The sequence below is a fragment of the Pinus tabuliformis genome, chromosome 6 (genome assembly GCF_031772625.1).
Source record: "Pinus tabuliformis cultivar Carrire ecotype Pingquan chromosome 6, CPIR1, whole genome shotgun sequence".
Lineage (NCBI taxonomy): Eukaryota > Viridiplantae > Streptophyta > Pinopsida > Pinales > Pinaceae > Pinus > Pinus tabuliformis.
In genome coordinates this window covers 1,829,298,732-1,829,321,944 of record NC_142292.1, presented here as the reverse complement: position 1 = coordinate 1,829,321,944, position 23,213 = coordinate 1,829,298,732, and positions in this window count along the sequence as shown.

Below are 23,213 nucleotides of genomic sequence, written 5' to 3'. Positions count from 1 at the left end.
TTTATCCTGTGAGAAACAGTCATGAACAAGTCAAGCAATGTGAGATCTAAAGAAAACTAAATCAAGCTATAATGAGTGATATTCTTGTTCCTAATAAAGTTATTTTATTATAGAAAGGTACCGTTAACAGATGAATAGCATGATATCTAAGAGCAGAAAATAAATGTACAACTTAAGGAAATGACAGTACTGGAAATAAAACTTCAGAAAACAAGAGTCAGCGACAAAGACAAGATGATCTCGTATGCCAATAGTTATAAAAAGAAAAGGCGAAAAATTGCCCCGGGCTGCCTAAGAAAACCTGCAAAAACACTGATTAGTTGTAACCATAAAAGAGCAGCAATGAAAATGTAAATCAACAGAAATCAAAAAGCTTTGTTATGTACAGCTAATATACATGATGAAATAAAACGCAACATTTAAATGACAACTGTACAGCTAATATACATGAACAGGAAAAAGTAATGCAAGAGTTAAAAGACAACTGTACAAGGCTTTAGTGAGCAGGGGCCCTCTGCCACTTCAACCGATTCAACGAACAGCTACAAGCTTAAGTTTAAACCAGTCTTCTCATATATTAAACAACAACGTAAAAGTGCAGTGGGGAAATACAACAGCTTCGGATTACATTTAAAAAGATTAACTTTTACTGCGTTCATGGACGCGTTATTTATAAGGAAAGAAAGCTAAACAGATTAACTAAATCTGCGCTATTAACCACGCTGCCAGAGACACGTAAATCCTCTTCAGCCCAGATCTAGGTAACTATCATCATGTTTATTAAATCTGAGAGGTATGGCTGTTGGATTCACGCTATCAAGATGTCTTCGTGGCTAAGGACTGTGCCACGTAGCTTCACGTGCTAAAAAACAGAGCTACGCAGAGCCGTGCCACCGCTGAACACTTCCGTTGACTATCCTTTGCCCCTTGTTTGACCGCATGCTTTTATGGCCATGCTGGATGATCTGGAGGGACACGTTCCATGTCCTTGACTCCTGTAACTTGCCCATGTGGCTCATTTCTTCAGAGGGCACCTGTAGCATTGTGTTTGACAAAACGACTGCGGAATCCTGTGCTGGCTGCAGAAACCTGGGTCGGCTGCGGAAACCTGTGTCGGCTGCGGAAACTGAGAAGCTTCCGAAGCTGTCTGAACAAAATTATAAACCAAACAACAGTCATCAGCGTAGTTAGAAAACCATGTCAAAAGCTCATTTTTAAACTAAAATACAATGATTTAATCAACGTGGTGGATGAAATGAGTGGAAAAAGAAGGCTGAGAGGGTGTATAGGAAGGTGTAGGTTCGAGGCTCAACATATGTTTTATTGTATTCTATGCTATCTAGTTTACTTTAAATGATAAATATATTTTCTTTCTTACGCATGCATGTATAGACTATTCTGTATAAGTATGTATGAATATTTCTGAAATGTATTGTTGGTTTAACCATCACTTTGGATTTCTCGCTAACTTGCCTTCCATGTTGGGATGTATCTTTTCTTGTGTGTTCCCTTCTAATCCGAGTGGTATCTCAGGTTTCCAAGGGGCACACTCACCTCACCCTTGGTGTGTTATAACCTCTTATGAACCTTCCTTGTCTTACTGTAGCTGTAACACCCTTGCTACCAATAGAGTTATCTTACTTGTCTCTGTGTGAAATCCCGGTCAAGGCATTACCGTACAACCCACTGTTGGGACTCCTACATTAAACGGTTTGAGGTCTAATTGGGACTTGTTACCAGGGAGATCCCCTAACATGTTGGCGGGTCCAACATTGCCAACATTTTGGCGCTAGAAGGAGGGCTAGATGACAAGCTGAGTCCTCACATCTCTTTTGAATCTCTACATATCTATCATGACTAACTACTGAGTTTCTCTTCTGGAGTGTATGTCTTATGGGGATGATTTCATTATCTCAGAAAATCTCTCAGAGAATTTGCCCCATAAAACATATGATGGTGGAGGCCACATAGCCTTGGTTAGGCACACAGTCGCATTGTAGGCTAATGTGAAAGACATGGATTCTTTGAAGAATACATGAGCTGCACACTATTCATATACACACTTCGAGGGCACCCAATGCACTGGTGTGCCACATTGCCCGAAAATCTATTCATTCTCTTTCTCATCTGGTTGCAGAGATAGACTGTGCTTTCAATCACTTTGACCATGAAGCTCTCAACAAAGAAATTGTGAAATTACAAAAAGCACTCGATGAATCTGTTGAACATTTTTACACACTCTTTTGTAATCTTGCATACCAATTCCTGTTATAGCACCATTTACCACTCTTGGTATATCGATGCTCTGATTATGGCCTAGGGCAACCCTTCCTTCTAGACTTGGTCCAAAATTTTAAAAATAATGTTTTATTCCCTATAGGCTACTTTTCCCTGAGATAAAAGTGTGTACACATGTGTCAGCATATACCCAACCCGCATACATATGTAAAAACACTTAAGAAAAATAAAATTTCCATAATTTTTGGCGGAGTTCACAGGTTTTACCTATTACTCACCTCCTATTGCATGTGGCTCAACTGTTTCCCAACTGAAAAAGCTAATTTGGAGAAGTATAAATAAACCTCCATGAGAAGGCCTTAAGGGAGAAGATATGAGATATTGATACTATAGTGAGATTATCCTTGATTGATTCTGACAAAATCCTTGTGCCTCCTACACTCCCCAAAGATTTAGGTTTCGAAGACATCAAGAGAAGCTGAGGGTTTGCACCCTATGGGATCTACTCAAACGTAGGACTTCTAGGAAAGGACACTCTTACACAGTTCAGTGGAATAAGCAGTTAGGTTGATTGACTGAGCATTTCTTATTGTGGTTTTCCCTCTACTCTATTGGGGTTCTCAACCCAAGACCATAGGGTTTTCTCACCCGCAACAAAATTGGCGACTCCATTGGGGATAACATTCTTGTTATTCCTAGTTTGGGTTGTTCGTTCTCAATCAGGGTTCAATTTCTTGATTTCTTGCTTTTATAGTGTTGTTTGATCAATCAGTGTCCCAGGCATCAAGTCTGATATTCTTGATTAGACTCTGATTTTTGTTTTTTCCTTATTAAGCTTTGTATATGTTGTTTTCTTGGGTTACAGTCACGTATACACGCATGTTTCTTCAAGTAGACTTGTGTATACACGAGTTTCTTTTATTAGAAATGTGTGTGCACACTTCTATGCCTTTACACAGTCGCATATGCAATTTTTTGAATTGTTTTTCAAATCTTTTTTCCCAGTTAGGTCTATTGCCCGATGATTTATGTTGTTGTATGGTCATCTGTTGTCTGGAGAACTTAGTTTTCTTGCAAGATTTCTTTTTCAAAATCTCCTTCTCACTGAAAAGTATTGATTGGCCTAGGATTGATTATTAAGAAATTTTGTAGTTTGTATCTTGGGTTCAAGGCTTCGATTTGAAGTTCTTGGATGTTCTGGTTTTCTAGAACAAGAAATTGATTTTGATTTCGTTTTCAGCCCATATTCCAAGTTCCCTTGCTTTGCTTGTTTGGTGGCCTTGTTTCTTTTCGTTCTTTTTTGAGAGTCTTTTTGGAAAGTTTGAAAGTATTTCTTTCTTGACATTTTGTCAGTTCGCTGAAATCTTTTGCTATTGTTCAGATCAGTTTGTGCAAGTGAGTAGTCATTCATGTTTCAAGTTCCATTTATTTATGAGTTTTATAACTTGCAAGATTTAAAGACTCCTTGTACTTATTTCTTGATCTTTCTTATTTTAGTAGTAATTTTGTGACCTCAAAAAGTTTCTTTTGTTCCCTTAAAAGAAAAAACACAAAAAATTGCTTTTGTTTTTCTTTTTCCAAGCTTTTGGTTTACGGTTTCTTTTGTTACATTGTTGAGGAGCGAATTGTTATCTTTTGCAATTTGTCCTGCTTGCTTTGGAGAGAGATTTTTTTATTTTTATTTTTCCCTCTTCATTTTCAAGTTGGCTTATTGTCTCTATAAAGAACGCATTTACTTATGAGTGTTGTTTAGGATCTTGCATCATCATTACGACTTGCATTAGGCTAGTTTTCATTTTAAGAGTTCTTAGTCTTTTTAGATTTTGGGTGTGTGTAGATTGTTTCAGAAAAGAAAAGAAAAATAATTTTATTATGTATAGGTTTTCATAGACCCAAGTAGAAATCACTCTTCATCTAAGAAAATGACTGCATCCATTTATTTAGTTTTCTATTGGTTTCTTTTGCATCATAAAACATCATCAGTTACACTCTTGTAATTCCCCCTGACTTAAAGAACAACTATATAAAATCAAACAATCTAATAAAATGAACTAGAACTTTAATTGTTGTCATTAAAAAATAGCAACAAGTTTAGGTTCATTAGGGCCTTGGAATAGATGAGTGGAGAGTTAACTCTACAAGGTCGCTCAAATTACAAAACTTAGAAGTTGAATAAAAAGTGAAACCCAATATCGTTAGAAATATCGGGAAAGCTTCGTGACTAGGAGTTAAGAATGAGGGAGAGTGAAGACAAGGAAGAGAGATACCCCCTCTCCTACTTGTTGGATCCCGCCTCACAACTGTTCCACCCAAATTTCGATACGAGTTGGTATCCATAGTTTCCTTTCCTAGGGATCACATAGGTGGTTGCAGAGGGGAATCCCATGGCACCTGAGGCTGATGTTACATCATGTTCAATAGTACTTCTGGAGGGTACCCTTGCAAAGGTTGGGTGCTTGCACCAGCAAAGGATGTTGTCTAGAGGTCAGCATAACTAATTTTGATACCTTTTCTTGTAAGCCTGGGGCATAATTACCCCAGACTATTTTCAGAAGGCCCTTGATTTTGATTTTCTTGTATTTTGGTGTCCGGTCCTATTCACCCGAAGCGGAAATACTTGAAACTTGTTTGATTTCCTGTATCTTTAGGGACTTTTAGAGAGTGCTCTTTACTCCTAGTTGGCCTAGCTTTACAATTTTTTGAGTCTTTAAGTATTTATCTCTTTAAAATAATTCAAAGTGGTTGATCGACCAGCTCGTTGGTCTAGGAGACTTCATGGGCTATCACCTACGACTCTGGAGCCTTCTTATCGAAGGCATAGGATCAATCCTGCCAATGGTTTTCAATCGGTGGCAGAAAGCACATCAGAGATTGATCGTCTGGTTGGAGTTACTGATTCGCAAGATAGACTTGGTACAAGTAGAGAGTTAGAGACGAATAATCCAGTTCTTTCTCAAGTCCTCCTCTAGTCAGAAGATAATACTGAGATTAAATATATTTTTGAGTCTATTGTGGCTCCTAATTCTCCTCTTCCTCTTGATTATCCAGACGTTTTATTATACATCAAGACTTCGACCAACAGGCCTTCGAGTGCAAGTTTATATTGATCTTTTCCTTCAATGACCATTGCTAGAAGCATGACGTCCATGAAAAGTGCTACGAGTATACAAACTCCAGTATCCGTACAAGGAGGAGGAACCATTTCTATACCTTCCGTTACTCCTATCACTTATATATTTAGTTCTACTTCCATTCCATCTTCGACTGGAAGTTATCAATATGTTTTCTCTAGCATTGGTTTTTTCCCTTTTGGAATGCCGACCAGTGCGATTCATTCGGTTCCTTTAAGTATTCCATTAGCTGCATCCACATCCATAGCAAGTGGATCAACTTCATTTCAAGGTTTCCTATTTAGGGGTGGTCATATACCACATTCCAATCCAACTTTGGGATCAATGAATTTTTCCTCTACAAGTCAAAGTTATAATCACTTCCAAAGTTGGACAAACCCTGCGGTTAGTGGGTTAGGAGCCAGGAATCAATCTTAGTTCAGCCAACAAGGGAATATGCCATATTCTTCTGTCAGTTCTTTCTAGAACATTCTCCCTATGCTAATGCGTGGAAACCTTACCAAGGGCTCTCTACTCCTTTTAACGCTTCTATAGGGGAAAATTTTTTCGGCAGGAGTTAGTCAAACTCTAGTTTTTTCTGGGCCACAGGGAGCTCCTTATGGTTTAGTTGGGTCTACGAGTTACTTTAGGCAACTTTGTTCCTTCATAAATCCAGGCCATTCTTTTTATAACGTTGGGAGTTCCACCCACACCAGGTGGAATCCTCAGGGTCTGTCATGACTCCATTTTCTGGCAACATTAAACTTGCCAGATCTCTCTAAATTGACTAATGATCTGATTAGGTATAACCTGGTTTTGCCTCTGGTCCCAACCAAACTTACCTCAGATATACCAAAATTCGAGGGGAAGACTGGTGAAGATCTAGGTGACCACGTAACCACTTTCCAGTTATGGTGTTCATCCAACTCCCTGATATATGATTCAATCAAGTTGAAATTATTTCAACATACCCTAACTGGAAATGCGGCTAAGTGGTACATAGAACCGCCAGGGGGCACCTTCACTTTTTTTAGCAATTTGGCTACTATCTTTTTTAACCATGGAACTGAGCTTTTGGCTAATTTCCAATAGGATCGGGCAACTCACATTTCAGATCATATCCATGAATGGAGGATAAGTAAGAGGCTCATTAAAGCCAATATTCCACAAGAATTCCTTTTTGAATGGTTTCTTAAATCATTACAGCCTAAGATCTCTAAGGACATGTCTCTCTTTGGTGTTTTCACCAAAGAGCAGGCTATTTTCAGAGCCCAGCAGTTGGAACTTATATATTCTCAGTCTAGGTTTCTTCAAAAAGTTCTACCTAACGATCCTAGACGCAAGGTGGATATAGCCAAACTGAAGCCAGGTAGCCATGCCAATGGCTAGTCGGATCAATTTATGCCAACACGGCTAACCTGTTGAATCAATTGCAACAGTTGTCTTTACAAACTGCTTCTTCTATGCAGGCACCGCCATCTGTATTTACACCTTCAAAAGCGACATCTATAAATGTTGTCCAAAATTCTAATCCCAAAGGAAACCAAGAATCAGATGGGAAGAAGAAAGGAGGAGGGAGGAAAAATATCCAGGATGGGGAGGGCAATGCAAACAAACCCAACAATGATGCCGGAGGAGGTAGGAAAGAGTCCAATAAAAAAGTAAAATTCCCATGCAATTTATGCAATGGGGATCATTTGACTCATCTCTTCTCTAAGATCCAAAACGCTCAACACTTGTTAGTGTAGCAGGGGTCCTCTAGCTTCCAGGCTGTCCTCACTAACCCTTTTCGCCAAGGGCATCAATTACTTGTTGGCGCAAACTCTAATGCTGGTACACCCGTAGGGGACAACCAGGAAGAGGATAATTCTTAAAACTTATACATGATGAGTTTGCATATCGACATCGCTATGTGATTGCGTGACAATGGTGAATCAGAATCATCTAAGGCTAAGTCTGTTGCCGATGCTTCAAAGCCTCTCCATATTGAGAGGCCCTCTGTTGAGTCTATACCTCAGATTCCGAAAGGCTCTGCAAAGCGCTTGACCATTACACCTAATGCTAAGGCAGCCCAAAACTACTCAATTGTAGAAGATTTGGCTCAGAGTCCTTGTGCTATGTCAGCGTTAGAGGTACTCCAGTTGTGCTCTGCTCAAAGGAGTGCATTACTGTCGACAATCAAAGTAGTAGATCCAAAAAATTCTCTTGTGCTCACTTTTGATATGTCAAACGTCAAAAAGAGACTCCCCCATCATATGGATTTTCAAATAAAGTCTACATATCAAAAGATCAACATCTTTCGAACCATTATTGATGAGGGAACTTCCACATGTGATGTCCATGTCATTTTGGAAGGCCATTGGATCACCTCAAGCAATTCCTTCATCGACTCTATTGACAGAATTTGATGGAAATTCTAATAGGCCGCATGAGATTATTCTAGCCTTTCCCATCTGTGTTGGGGGAAAGGTGGTAAATATTGAGGTAGAAATAGTGGCTTCGAATTTGGATTATAACCTTCTCTTAGGCAAGAATTGGATTTACGAGATGGATGCCATAGTTTCATCATTATTTCGCATCCTTTGTTTTCCTCATGAGGGGAGGATTGTAAAACTTGATCAGATGGACTATTATCTGGGTGACTCCCACGCATCTCTTGATTCTACTATTCCATTAGTGGACAATCCCAGGCAACCTATAGAGAATTTAGGAGTTGGGATGTACTCTTATTTAATGGGTATTTTTGATCTTCTTTCTCCTTCCGCTAGAATCAATGCTATTTCATCCTCCAAGGGACCTTCTCAAAGAGAGTTCTTTCAAACTCATTATTTTTCGGACCCTTGGACTTTACCTTTTTTTAACAAAACATTAGATGGAGGGCAGGTAGGTGGAATAGCATGTCCTATTTCTGCAATAGAAATTTCTTATCAGTCTATTGTTAATTCTGTAGACTTCCATCCTATTCCTTTCTCACCAGAGGAGTTAGATGGAGATGTGGCTCCGGCTTGGACCCTCGATTCAACTTCGGCTTAGGATTTCTTAGATACAGTCTTACCATTTGAGGAAGCAATCCTAGAAGCAATGATGGGTGTTGATAGACCATGGGATGATCTACATCATCATTCATATTTCCTCCCTCATTTTCAAGAAATTGAGTCAAGTTTGTCTAGTCCTTCTACTAGTGATGTTCATGCAATTTTAAACCCTTTGGCCCCAACACAGTTTCCTGCATAAGGTAACATGTCTGTTGCCTCGAAAACTATACCAGTGAACATCTCTAGGAATCCTAACATAATCGAAAATGTCTTCATTGGAGCTGATTATTCCCCTGAAGAAATTCAAACTTATACCGATCTCTTCAAGGAGTTTCGTGATGTGTTCACTTGGTCTTATGTGGAAATTCCTGGGATAGATCCATCTATTGTCTAGCATGAGATCAAGACATATGAAAATTCTAAACCTATTCATCAAAAACATTGACCGGTTGATCCTAGAAAAGCAGCAACTATCAAATCTAAAGTCGAAAATTTGCTAGAGGTGGGTTTCATATACCTCATTCCTCTAACTGAGTGGGTCTCTAATCGAGTCCTCATAGAAAAAAAGCAAGGAAAGATTCAAGTATGTATTGACTTTAGGGACCTAAATAAGGCTTGTCCAAAAGACAATTACCCCACGCCCTTTATTGATCAAATTATTGATGAATGTGAAGGTAATGAAATTTTTTCGTTCATGGATGGATTCTCTGGTTACAATCAAATTACTATCCATCTAGAAGATCAGCACAAGACAACCTTTATTTGTCCTTGGTGTACGTTTGCATACAAAAAGATGCCTTTTGGCCTAAAAAATGTTGGAGCCACTTTTCAGCGGGCCATGTCTTATGATTTTCATGACATCAAGCATGTTATCGAAGCATATATTGATGATTTAGCTACTCGTTCTCGAAAGAGAATTGATCACCCTAAGCACCTTCGGTTGATCTTTGAATGATGTCATTTTTATAAATTCTGGATGAATCCGAATAAGTGCATTTTCACAGTCACATTCGGACAGTTGTTAGGATTCATTGGGTCAATAGAGGGGATTCGTGTTGATCCCTTCAAGGTTGAGGCAATACTAACATTTCCTTCCTTGTCTTCCATACATCAACTTCAAATTCTCCAAGGAAAAGCAAATTTCTTGAGGAGATTTATAGCCAATTACGTCGAGATCATGAAAGGATTTATGTGTTTTTGCTTAAGAAAGGGATCCCGTTTTTATGGGATGATTTCACGCAATGATATTTTGATGCTTTGAAAAAAGCATTAACCTCTGCTCCATTATTGTGTCCACATGATTATAGCAGAGATTTCCTCTTGTATCTCACTGCAGCAAAATCAACCATTGGTATGTTTCTAGTTTAGGAAGATGATGCCTTATGTGAGCATGTAATCTACTATCTAAGTCGAGGCTTGGTATGTCCCGAACTGTGATATTCTCCCATCAAGAAATTAGCTTTGGAAACTATCCATGCTATCCAATGGCTTCGAGATTACATTCTGCTTCTAAAAATGTTCATCTTAGCGGCCATCAATCCATATCAGCTTGTTCTTAGTATGGGAGTGATTGGGGGAAAATACAATAGATGGATTGTCATTTTGCATGAATTTTATCTCGAATTCATGTAAGCTAAATCTAAGAAATATTTAGTATTTGCAAGATCCTTATTTCTTATTTCTTATTTCTTCACAAGATCCTTGGTATGGGGGATATCATTATATATCTCCAGACTTCAAGTTTCCACCCATTTTTTCCAAAGATGAGCATAGAAATTTGTGTCACCTCGCTAAGAATTATGTTATTATAGGTGACACATTATATTGTCGTGGGATTAATTCAATCCTTAGGCATTGTTTAACCTCGGAAGAAGTTGAGCCAATTCTTAATGATTGCCACAGTGGAGCTTGTGGCGGTCATCTATCTGGGCTTGCAACAACCCAAAATTGCTTGTGAGTAGGCTACTTTTGGCCTTTGATCTTCAAAGATTGTATTGAAGCATCAAAAGATGCCATCCTTGTCAGGTCTATACTCAAAAAATGCACGTGCATCCAGCTCTGCTTTTCCCTGTTATCACCATTGGTCCTTTCACAAAGTGGGGCATTGATTTTACTTCTTGTAATATGCCTTCGGTAGTAAATCAAAAGTACATCATTGTGGCCATAGAATACTTTACGAAGTGGGTTGAGGCCATGCCTACTTTTAAGAATGACAGTGAAACAATGACCTTTTTTTTCTTCAATCAATTTATTTCCCAGTTTGGTATCCCTAAAGAGATTGTCACTAATCATGGCAGTCATTTCCTGTTAGCCTCTCTCATAAAACAACAATAAATCCAAAAATAAATTAATTAATTAAAAATTCCAAGTTAGGAATTTGTGCCTAACTCTTGGGTTGTTCCTCTAAGATAGGAGTTAGTTTAGGTAACTCCTATATTGGTGTGTCTGGTGAGAAATTATCTCAACCAAAGGTGTCCAAGATAGCACACACTATCTTGAGAACACTGTCTCTCATCTATTTATTTGTAACACTATATTCAATTTTTTTTGTAATGTGTTATGACAGAGAAGCATGAGGCTTCAGCCTTTTTCGGCTATATTTTGTGTCTGATTTTTATATGTGTTTTTCTATAATGTGTCTAAGTTAATCTCATTCTTTATCATTTCCAAAATCAATTGATGTCTGAATTGGCTCTCAAGTTGGGTTTTCGTCAAGAGCATTCATCTCTATATTATCCTTAGCCCAATGGCCAAGTTGAAGCCGTGAAAAAATCCCTTAAAATCATCCTGCAAAGGACAATTAACAAAGTTAGATCCAATTTGCACATCATTTTGTATTCGACACTTTGGGCATACCAAAATTCAATTAAGACTGCCACTGGCTTTACTCCTTTTCAACTAGTTTACGGGTTGGAATTTATCTTCCCTATTGAATGTGAAATTCCTTCCCTTAAACTAGATGTTGAACTTCTTCCAGAGACTTCTAGTCTCAAGGAGCGCTCGTTCATTTGGAGCATCTTGATGAGAAATGTCGAGATGCCACCACAGTAAACGAAGCCCATAAAGAAGGGGTAAAAACTCAATACAATAAAGTTGTCCATCCTAGAAATTTTTCTGAAGGTGATCTTGTCCTTGTCTACGATCAAGACAAAGACGCCTTGGGGGCAAGCAATTTTAAGTCTATGTGGTACGGTCCCTTTATATTCAAGCGAGTTTTGAAAGGAAGCTTATGAATTAATTGATTTTGAAGGAAACAAGTTGGCAGAGCCCATAAATGGGCTCTACCTTAAGAAGTACTTTTCTTAGGCTTCGGCCGAGCACTTACTTGTTTGTATATATTATATGTTTGTACATACCTTTTTATCGGTTTTAGTGATGTCGATATTTTTGATCTGCTTTGGCAGGTATTGATGGACGATTCAATATATTTAGGATTCATTGATGGTGCAAGTAGGCATACCCGAACCTTGCTTCCGCGACTTGGGTGATTTATTATCCATCTGGCTAGTTGATGGTTTCGAAAGGAGTATGTATTGGTCCTACTTCGAATAATATTATCGAATATACTTCCATTATTAATTTTCTATCCAAAGCGATATCTCTTGATATTGATTCTTTAATGGTTTATTTAGACTCACAACTGGTGGTATCTCCAGCTGAATAACATTTATCGAGTATGAGATCCCTATTTGTATTGCCAATTTCTGCGAGTATATTGTTGCAACGATCATTTGTTTATATCACATTTGTTCACATTCCACGATCATAAAATTCTTTAGCATATTTTATTGCATATATGTCATTCATCGAATTAAAAATCATAAAAAATAATCAAAATATCATTGGTATATATGATCATCATAAAATCACATGTACATAGATAGAGTGTTTGTGTCCAAAATAATATATAAAAATTGGGACAAAATTCCCTGCAAATTTTGGGCTTATGCCTATCATCATGTCTAATCATAAAAAGATTTGATCATCTATCTAGCTGGCTCAAGATTGTTTGGTTGTGTTATATTCTTTCCCAACATTAGGTGGGGCGAACCTACGTATGGTTTTGTGCATGGTTTTCGCACATTCTTTTGGGCGCGATGGTTTTTGGTCCATGGTATTGGATGATTCGACATGTATATATATGTATTGTAAAATAAAGGAATATAATGAAAGATCAAGCTGGTAGTCCCAGTTTTGGGATCCAGAGGAAAATCTCTGATTATATTTGTTTTATGTGTTATGCTCTTGCCTTTGTTTATTTTCTGATTTTTAGAATTTGTATGTAGGTAATTTCTGTATGGAGTTAAAACCAACAAGGATGAGCAACTAGAAAATAAACAATGGCATTGGCCATATGCCGAAATAGTCGCACCCAATCCCATGGTACTCCTACCATGCGATGCTGCATCTCCTTGGGTAAGTCCTCTATGGCTGTCATGGGTACTTGGTGAGTCAGTCTCACCAAGTTCCTCTGAATTTCATGGAGAACTCTCTCCATCTCAGCTGCAGCCCCTTCAACATCTCTTCCACAACACCTAGGTCGAGGAAATCGGTCAGGTCTCATTGGCCCCACATATGAAACATGATCATATATTTTGTAAGTGTCTTGTCTCATAAAAATATTTTTAAGTTCATTTATATTAAAAATCCAAAAAAATCTTAAGAAATTCAAAAATTAGAAAATTGTTACCTATGGCACCCCGTGCTACATCTGGTGGTAATACTAAATCTGGATCTCCCCATAAATCCATTCTAGAATAGGGGTATTCGTTGATTGTGATGACCTGTTGATCCCACAATGCAAAAAACTCATCACAAAAAGTCATCCTAGGAACATCACCACCCCCTAGGCATTTCATCAGGTCAGCCCATCTGCCCATCCGTGAATCCCTCGGGCTGCTGATGGTCGATAATGCCTTGGGTCGAAGCTCGTGTACTTTCTCAAAGAAGAACGAGCATAAGATTGTGTTGTATCCAAAATTATTTGTCTGACCCTTTTGAATGGAAGTGAGTTGGTTCTTCATGTTGGTCAATAGAGGTGTACACCATTCAAACACAGTGGTGAGGCATTCCACTACTAGGCTCATGGATACACGTGAGGCCTAATGTAAAGTAGCATAATCGTTTACCCTGATGATGGTAAACAATAGGATCTTCAAGGATAAACTCTCTATGTGCTTGATTGGAATGTAACTTCCAATATTTTTAGGATGACCAAGACAGTATATGTGGATGTAGAAGATCATTGAGACTACCTCTTGTCCTGCCAGTAGAATGCACTATCTCTTCCCTTCGAGAAAGACCGGTAATGAAGTAAATATCTTCTATCTCGATCCTTAGGGGCATCTGATCAACCATGAATGCATCATTCTATACACTCCACTAATGAATCAACAACTCAAGTAATCATGTATTTGCCTTCATGTTTGGAATTTTAAAGAATTTTAGCAAGCCACAACCTCTCAAAGCATCTGAGGCATTTTGATCCACATTACTTGGTTATCAATGACACTATGCTCCCTTTCTTGCCAGGTGATTGTCATCCTGCCCAAAAAAGATATTTCAAACCATTAGATGTATGTTTTAAAATTTTTACTCGCGCAAAGGGGGGTTCCCCTTTTACACAATCCCATGTAGGGACCTTGTATATGCGGGTTGCCTATATTCAACCCACGTGTATGAAGAGTTGAAATTTTTAACATATTTTCCTACAGTCAAATTATGAAAAAAACATATAAAAGTATCACAAATGATTAAAAGAATGATAAAAGGGTTACCTAGAAGTTTTGGAGTGATTTTAACGGTTGGATTAGATGGAGGAAGTTTGTTTGAGTTTGTCTCCATAGTTCCTTGCTCAAAACACAAATGAAAAAAATGTGAGTCCAAAAGTCCTTATATAGGTTGCAAAATGATTTTTTTTTTCAAACGTTGATTTTTATCTTATGGACTTTTTCACCTTTTGGCTTAGAGTGTTGGGAATGGGTTGTCTTTACAGGAAGTTTTGGAGACTTCGTCAAGAAAGCATTTTGGTCCCATGACTGCAAACCCGTCATGGCAGGTATCGTTTCCTTACCGGAATATAGGTTAGAGAATACCACTTTCCGCTACATTTTTCATACTATCCTGCATACTGTGATATGTTTTTCATAGGGTCGACCCCATCGTGTCTTGTTTCACAAACCATTTTCACTCGCTGACTTTAAAATCATGACGCGATGGTAGAGCCAACCTTTACATGGGCATATTAGTTATATCCTCACTGACATTTGTTGCCCATGCTGCTATATTGAGTAGGCTCGGGAGTCCTCTTTAGTCCCGCCATGACTTGTGCGTTGAAGACTCATTCTCATTCTTTTGTGCTGTTTTATGGCCTTATACCCTAGAGGCTCCTTTGTGTTGAGTTGTACTGTTGCATTGCATATTGACTATTTGCACCTTTTGGCCTTGAGTCGGCTTCACTTGGACTTGTGTTTAAGCCACTTTTTGACCATGTCTTCTACAAAATAAACCTTGCAATCACTTAGTCTCTGTGACTTGATGCACCCTTTTACACATGGAAAGAACATTCCTTTGAGTGTCCTTGACCATTTTCGCCACCATGCATTAAGCATAGGAAAGATCCCCTCCCAGGAACTAGAGCATCTATTTTTTTGACACCCATTCTTTCCACTATACTATAGCATTCTTTTATTCTTTTTCAAGCTTCATATAAAAGAAAAAGACAAAACAATTATATATTCCCAAAAATACTGGGAACAAAACATTATTTCCATATTTGATGGTAGTTAGAGTCAGTTGTGTCGCCCTTGAACAAAGCACTTAAAAGTAAGTCTTTTCCTCCATTGGGATGGGCTTTAGTTTGACATAGGAGAGCCTTAACCTTGTTTTTGAGTCAGTACTCCTCTAATTGGTTACCTCTTCCAATCATATGGAGAGTTTTCTTATGCCTCTTGCATGACAAACTTATACAAAGTTATCATATGCTTCCATGTAGTCAAAATTGAGTCGTGATTTTGTTCAAGGGAAGTAAACCTGAGTCGACCTCTCTATAGTGTCTCTTGACCTATTTTTTAGTCAGCCATCCCTAGTTGTCAGAATCATGTTTGTTATCACATCATCTATATTAGTCCTTTTCTCATGCCAGTTTGAGAAGGTCTCCATTGACTTCTTTCTAGTGGATCTTGCTCTTATCGACTACGACAAATTGCTCTGAGGGTAGATCTAGAGCCGCACCCTGGCCCTATTTTCATTATTGATAGGTCACCTCATGCTCAACATTGATCAATATCATGGGTCTTTCACTCAGTGGTTTCCCTTGTGTTTGACATCATCTTTCATTATAACACATTGGGATTCATGGAGTGCCTTGGTTTCCATTTGACCCTATTGGTGGATTCCTCACCTCTAGGTCAACTTTCATTATTGGTTGGTTCAGAGGGTTTCTATTGTGCACTAGCCACATCTTGTGTACACCAGAAAAATGCTTCGGTTGGGTTACTACATCTATGTTCATCTAATTCCTTCCACATTATTGGCCTATGGGTTACACTCGCGCTAGATTGATGAAGGATGCCTTAATGCCTTCCTTCTAGCAGATCTTTTCCCATCGACTTCAACTCATTGCTCTGGGAAAGAGATTTAGAGTCCATTTAGCAATACCTTAGGGTTTTCAGTCATTAGTGGTAGATTCCTTCGCTATCGACAGTTGGAAAACATTATTGTCTCCTGATTGATAGATTCTTCCAAGTGTTCGACTACAACTCATTTATTCGAACTTGTTAGATTGTACTAGGTACCTTGACTCTCATCATCATTATCGGTGAGTAGCCCCGTGTTTGTTAATGGTATACATCAATGACTGGTAATCAAATGATTTCTCACATGGTCGACTTTAGATCATTTATTCCCATTGTGTAGAAATGTACCACAACGGTTTGTGAAGACCTCGGGTTTGCATCAACATGTCTTGGTTAATTTGTCAGTTGCTCCTATTTCTTCTAGTTGACACCATCCACCTTATATATTGCAATTTATTACAACGATATCTTATATGTTGGAACCCGAGTTGCAATGTAGTACCGTTATTCCATCATGTTCACTTGGTACTATTTGGATCAGTTTCTTGACTTCAGTGATTGACTTCATACTTCAACATCATTGATTAGCTCTTTATATGTGATATTCAAACATGTACTTTCTTGATTATGATCAAATTATCCATTAGGTATTTCCATTTCTTTTATATTTGTATGCATATTGGATCCGCTTCTGTACTTGACATGCGGACATGCTTTACTATTTATGATCATGGGTATGCCTACCTTAGACAACAATTTCTTTATGATCTCGTTCATTGGCTTGGCAGGATAAATTATGGTGAAATCCTCCTCAGTCTCGACATGATTCCTTCTATACACTTAATACATTTCAGCCATCATGTACCCCTTCTGACCTCATATATTAGGGGGCATATGTTATAGCACCATTTACCACTCTTGGTAGATTTGATACTCTGATTATGGCCTAGGGCAACCCTTCCTTCTAGAATTCGTCCAAAATTTAAAAAACAATGTTTTATTCCCTATATGCTAATTTGGCCTGTGATAAAAGCGTTTACATGTGGGTCAACATATACCCAACCCACGTACATATGTTAAAACACTTAGAAAAAAATAAAGTTCCTTAATTTCAAGCAGAGTTCACAAGTTTTACTTGTTACTCACCTCCTATTACCCATGCCCCACCTGTTTCCCAACTGAAAAAACTAATTTGGAGAATTATAAATAAACCTCCATGAGAAGGCCTTAAGGGAGAAGATATGAGATATTGATACTATAGTGAGATTATCCTTGATCGAGTCTGACAAAATTTTTGTGCCTCCTGCACTCCCCAAAGCTTCAGGAAACCCTTGTTTCCTTGTTGGAGATATCCTTTATCTCTCTTGGGATATCCTTGTTACATTGGTGATGGAGGAAGATTGTTGAGGCTGGGAAAGGACGGATCTAGAGGACGGTTCCGCTTGGAGCTGAAGAAGGACTCAGGTCATATTTCTCCACTTGTAGTACTTCAATAAAGGAATGTTGTTCTGTTTCCGATATTAAATGTGTTTATGAATCTATTTATATTGTAATTCGTTTATGAATCTTACATTGATGCGTAATTGTTCTTTCATTTATATGATTTAAAATTAATATCATGAACATGATTTATGTTTCTACTGTTGTATATGTTTCATTTGAATAATTTTCAAGTTTCCAAGGCATCAAGAGAAACTGAAGTTTTGCACCCTACAGGATCTAGTCAAATGTAGGACTTTTGGGTAAGGACACTCTTACACAATTCAGCAAAATACGCATTTAGGTTGATTTCCTGAGCATTTCTTGTTGTGGTTTGCCCTCCGCTATGTTGGGGTTCTCAACCCAAGACCCTAGGGTGTTCTCACCCGCAACAATTACCCTAAGATGATATTGATTGGGAATTTCTCAATGGGAGATTTGAGTATCTTCTTTACATATCTAAATATCCACAATTCTTGAAATCACTCGAATCCCACTCATACTCTGGTGATGGAACTGCTCATAATGAGAAGGCATAGTCACTGTCACAAGTGATTGTCAGCCTTCGCCTCATCAAATAGCTCCACCGCCACGAAGTGATGTGGCAGATCATGCACATACTTCTGTTAAAATGTCACATCCTCCCAGCCCACCTGCTCTTGATATCTGCACAGTTTTGGATTGCAATCCCATTGGTTGTCACATGGATTCATTCCCTCAACCTCCATCCCTGTGTTCTGTTGATCCTCCGGATAGTAATGTCGTGCTCTCTTCAATTCTAGACTCCTCACCTGCTATGAACGAGGATCAAGTTGTAGACAATGTTGGCATTATGGAACCAACCTGCACCATCATTCATTATGAGTGTGTGCGGGAACCTAAAGAAGAACCTGCGGCGAAGGACAACTCCCTTCTAATCATGCCTCATCCACTTTATCTTTACATCCCTTGTAATTTTGTCACTGTTGATTTCCCTTGTGAAAACTTATTTCTATATGTTTCTACTTCTGATCATTCACAAGACATGTCAGATGTTAGTCTGTCATTATAGTGCGGAGAGGACACATATTCCTTGGAAAATCCGTCCAATCTGTCATCTATATTTCCTGAAAACATAGAGGCTGAACATCTTTTCTTCCCATATACCCCTCTACTCAATTCATGAAATCGTGAAGATGTCGACAAACATCCTAAATTTTCTGATCTTGGTTGTCGTGATCTATCCACTTCCTCATCCAATCATGTTGTTGATTCAATAGTTGTTAATCTGTCCAAGACACTAGTCTACTATGATCTATCTGTCAAGGCACTTCACCTCAAGCTGATGGTCATGTTAGGCCCTCGTTGTCCTGAGGCTGGTTTCACTTCCGGTCAGGAAATTTTTGAAACACTCAAGGCTCCTCATCACTCTTTTCTTTTCATTGAAGATCAACCAAACACCCAGATTTTGCTTCCTCCACTCGAGCTGCATGCTTCTATCGCTTATACATTGGAGGAATCTTACACCGCAAGCACACATGCACATCATAAGTGTTCTACCTTTCTCACGTTCACTTGCATGTCACATTCAAGAGAATGCATACACTTGACATTTGCATGCAGTGTAGTACAACACCATGGCAAGTACACAGAGTGCATGTCATGCACTTTCACTCATTTTTGTTCTGTGGATGCTTTTAAACTCGAAATGTGCTTGTCTTCACTATTACATCTCTCTTGTATGCTAGTTCACACAACTGTCTTGTTCACAAACCATGCCTTAACCAACATGGGTCAACCAATGCATCGGTGGCTGCATTGGAAGTATCACTTCATGTGAGATGGCCCATCCACCATTAGCTTAGGAGTAGGAGTAGTGTTTTCTTTCATTCTATTTTCTTACATGCTTGTTTGCTTACTTTATTTGTTGGTTTGTTTTTCTACTTGCTTGTTTTCTTACTTGCTTTGCTTTTTCTTTTGCTTCTGCTCCTGCTTTTCTTTGTTGTTAGTTTGCTTGTTTTTTTCGTAGGTTAGGTTCGCATGAAACCATGTATGACTCTTAAAACAAGCTAGGTAAAGTATAAGAGGCCTTGTGCAAATATCACTACTCGGTTATCTTTCATCTTGCCTCTGTATGAAGAACTTATTACTTTTGATTCATGATACGTCAAAGGAAAATACGTACTGTTTGAAGTGAACCTTGGTGAAAACACAATGCTTGCATGCTAACTAGTATCACCTACTCTAGTCACTTGTTTTTGGGCTAACCCTTGTCAGCTTAGTCCAGTAGTATAATAAACTACTTCTATACTGGAACAACGTCTTCTCCTCTCAATAAGTCGCGATCCCTCTACCGCCCTTGAAGTGAATAAGTGCTATGCACAGTTACGAAAATGAAAAAATGAAAAAATGAAAAAAGTTTGAAAAAATGAAAAATGAATAAGGCAAAAGAGAAAGGATTCCTCCGTAGAGAGGTGATGCAAGGAACTCTGCCGGGGTATTGACTAGGTTCCCTAGTAGCAGAGCCATGCTTATGTTCCTATGTGACTCCACCGGGGTACTATCCAAGGCCTGCTGGTAGTGGAGCAACACCAGAGATGAAACTAAGACTCTGATGACTATAATGCTTATGCATCAATATACCCCTCAACCCTAATTGAAACAACTGTGTTGAATTGGCTTGGAATATGTGTCAATCAACCAAGAGCTTGGTGGATGATACATCTTACAATCAAGCTAGTGTGAAACCAAGACAAGCTGAGAACTGAACAATACTGCGAGAGGTGTTAGAATTTCTTTTCAAGAACAAGGTCCATTCAGAGAGATTAATTTCTACCAGTGTGTTGCCAAGTGTTGTAGCGGCTACTACCACCCTGAAATTTTTTTCCTTAGCTTTGTTTTGGAGCCTCTCTACCAACCTTTCACTGCATCATGTCTCGCATCGTTAATTACACCAGCTCTAGTTATTTCTTGCAAAAATATAGCCTGTCGATTAGACCTTAATGCATTCCCCTCACAGATTGTTCATCCAGACTTGGTTCAGTAGCAGGCTGAGAAGATCCTTCAATAATTTGCGAATATTGAGGGAAACTAGCCTCCCCTCTAGAAATTGTGCAATCCTGACTGGTAGCTGGCTGGGCCCTAGAATTGTACAATTCTGCTCAACAAGCTTCATCTAGAAAATTGCGCAATCCTTCCCAGCTGGGCTACTCAACCCAAAATTTATGCAAATCTAGGTAGCAATCAGCTGCTCTACCTAGAAATTGTGCAAATACTCTGAGTAGTCAGCCCAACTCCCAGCCAGAAATGCGCATTTTCTCCTAGTAGTTAAGTAGTCTCTTGCATGTGTAGTTGAGTTGACCAGTTCCCTATGGGACTGAGCAAAATTAACTTACATGCATGGGCTGCTTTTCCCAAGGCAGCATGCAAAGGCATCCCTTGTTTTAGGGATCTATTTTTGGCAGTTGGAGGTTACATGCAAGGATCATTTCAGAAACCTCCCACCAAGTGTCGCTTTCCCTAGATTTGTGGCACGCTTGTCACAACCTCGATTTTATCAAATCTCATCAATCGAATACTACAAATATCATTCCTCACATCAACCTTGCAGCTCTAACATCCAACATTGCATCTAGGATTTTTCAGCACATTCAGCTCGTTTTTTTGGGGTGAGCCCACTTTCCATGTCTTATGTTGCATTTCTGGTGCTTTATGTTGTCTGCTTGATTTCAGTGAGTGCTTGCTGTCATTTTGATACATGCTAGCTTGTACTAGCACCGTTTTAGTTTTTGTTAACATCTCACTGTTGTCGCATGCTTGAAACTATTTTTCACGAACGATCACCGATTTGGCGACTCGTCTCACCCATGGGGTGCACTCACCTCACCCTCAGTGTGTTAGAACCGTACGAACCACTGCTGGGACTCCTACACTAAATGGTCTAAGGTCTAATTGGGACTTCTTACTTGGGAGATCCCCTAACATGTTGGCAGGTCCAACACCATCAACAAGTTCCTTGGGTCAATTTTGGGGTTAAAATAACCCAAGTTTTGATGTATATTTGTAACTAATGTAAAGTCTCCACGATTTGTGGATGTGGAGAGTGTAGATGGTTAGGATTCAAAGGGTTTTAGCCCATTTTTTATGTAAAGTTTGAGTTGGATTTGAGACCCACCCATGGTCCGCAGACCATGGGATTTTATATAAAAGGCTATAAATAGGTGTGTCTTAGAGAGTTGAAAGCATGTCTATGTCTTGGGTGAAAAAAGGGCAAGTAAGGAGAAAGTAGATAGAAGGAAGAAAGGCTTCGCATCTGAGTACGTGGAGGCCTAAAGTAGAGTCCACAGCTGAGTTCATGAACCCTTGCAGTTGAGTGCGCAGGGTAGTTTTGAGTTAATATACCATATTGAAGATCAATAAAGAAGATTACTGAAGAAGTATTGTATATATCTGTTTATTTATGTTTATGGTACATGCTGCGGATGAATAATTATTTATGAAATATTGATCTAATGATGTGTGATTCACTTGAATAAGTCTTAATAGATGTATGCAATGCATGTTAAGTACTTTCACGAAGACTATGATGAATTCTGTTATGTTTTTAATTAACCTAAGTAGATTTTCACGAACGCTAATATAGAATTGTTCTTTGATGTGAATAAGTGGGTAAATCAACTGATAAAGGTCCTCAAAATCTGATCATAGACCTTCGTGAAGGTCTCAAGATTGATTAAATAGAGTTGCAGTACTGAGCTCTAATGGCTTATCGATCTGCACGAAGGTAGATATGAGGTGCTAAAATACATCACAATCGTCTCTTGATGCAGAAACTTGGTTATTGCATCCCCCCATACTTGTTTGGTTGATATTGTAGCCTGCACTACGCGGGTTGTTTTCAAAAGGGCCAGTAGTGTAGGGATTTTTTGTTTGGTGCAACTAACTCTAAACCTAGGTCAAGACCCCCTAAGCCAACTCTTAATTATAAAACTAACCACCGATTGAAGTTACTTATGGCAGTAGACCATCATGATCTTAGGGCCTTCATCTTGGGCTTCAAATCCTAGTGATAACCACCCACTTGCTAAAGATATATATACAATCATGTGAAATGATCCCTCCAATGTAACCAATCCAACAAATGGCTACTTATTTGAATCTTGCTCGTACTTTCCTTGAGCATGCAGAAATAACAAAATATTGGCCACTACAAGTGTCCACTGAACATGTTCTCATGATCCATAAATATAAGAAAATTCATTTTCCATATGGCTGCAAAAAATTGGCAATAAGGTCTATAATAATCTGGAACATTACCATATCCTGAAAGTAAGAAGAAATACATGCACACTCTTCATTTTCTGAATCTGGAAGAAGATCATCATGTGCAAGAGGATCTAAAACAACCTCTCCTTTATCATTTCTCTCCTTGTCATAATATTCTTACAATGTTTGATGATTATTCTCTGTTATAATTACATTGTCTGAAACCTTCACACATGCCAATTCAAAACTATGATTTGTACAAATCTACCCTTGTAATAGTGCTTCATAAAATGGATGAGTTGGAGAGACATATGAGTGGTGAATGTCTAGAGATCCTTGTTCATACATTTCATCAGAAACCTCATCTTGGTCTTCACAAATCTGATCTTGAAATAAAAACTCAGAGAAAGAACAATCTGACAAAACAAGTGAATGACTATCTTCATACCTCTCATCCAAAAGATTGGGTTTTGGATGCTCATGGAAAAATTTTAATGCAGCAACCACTTCAAGTATATTTGATTCCTTAT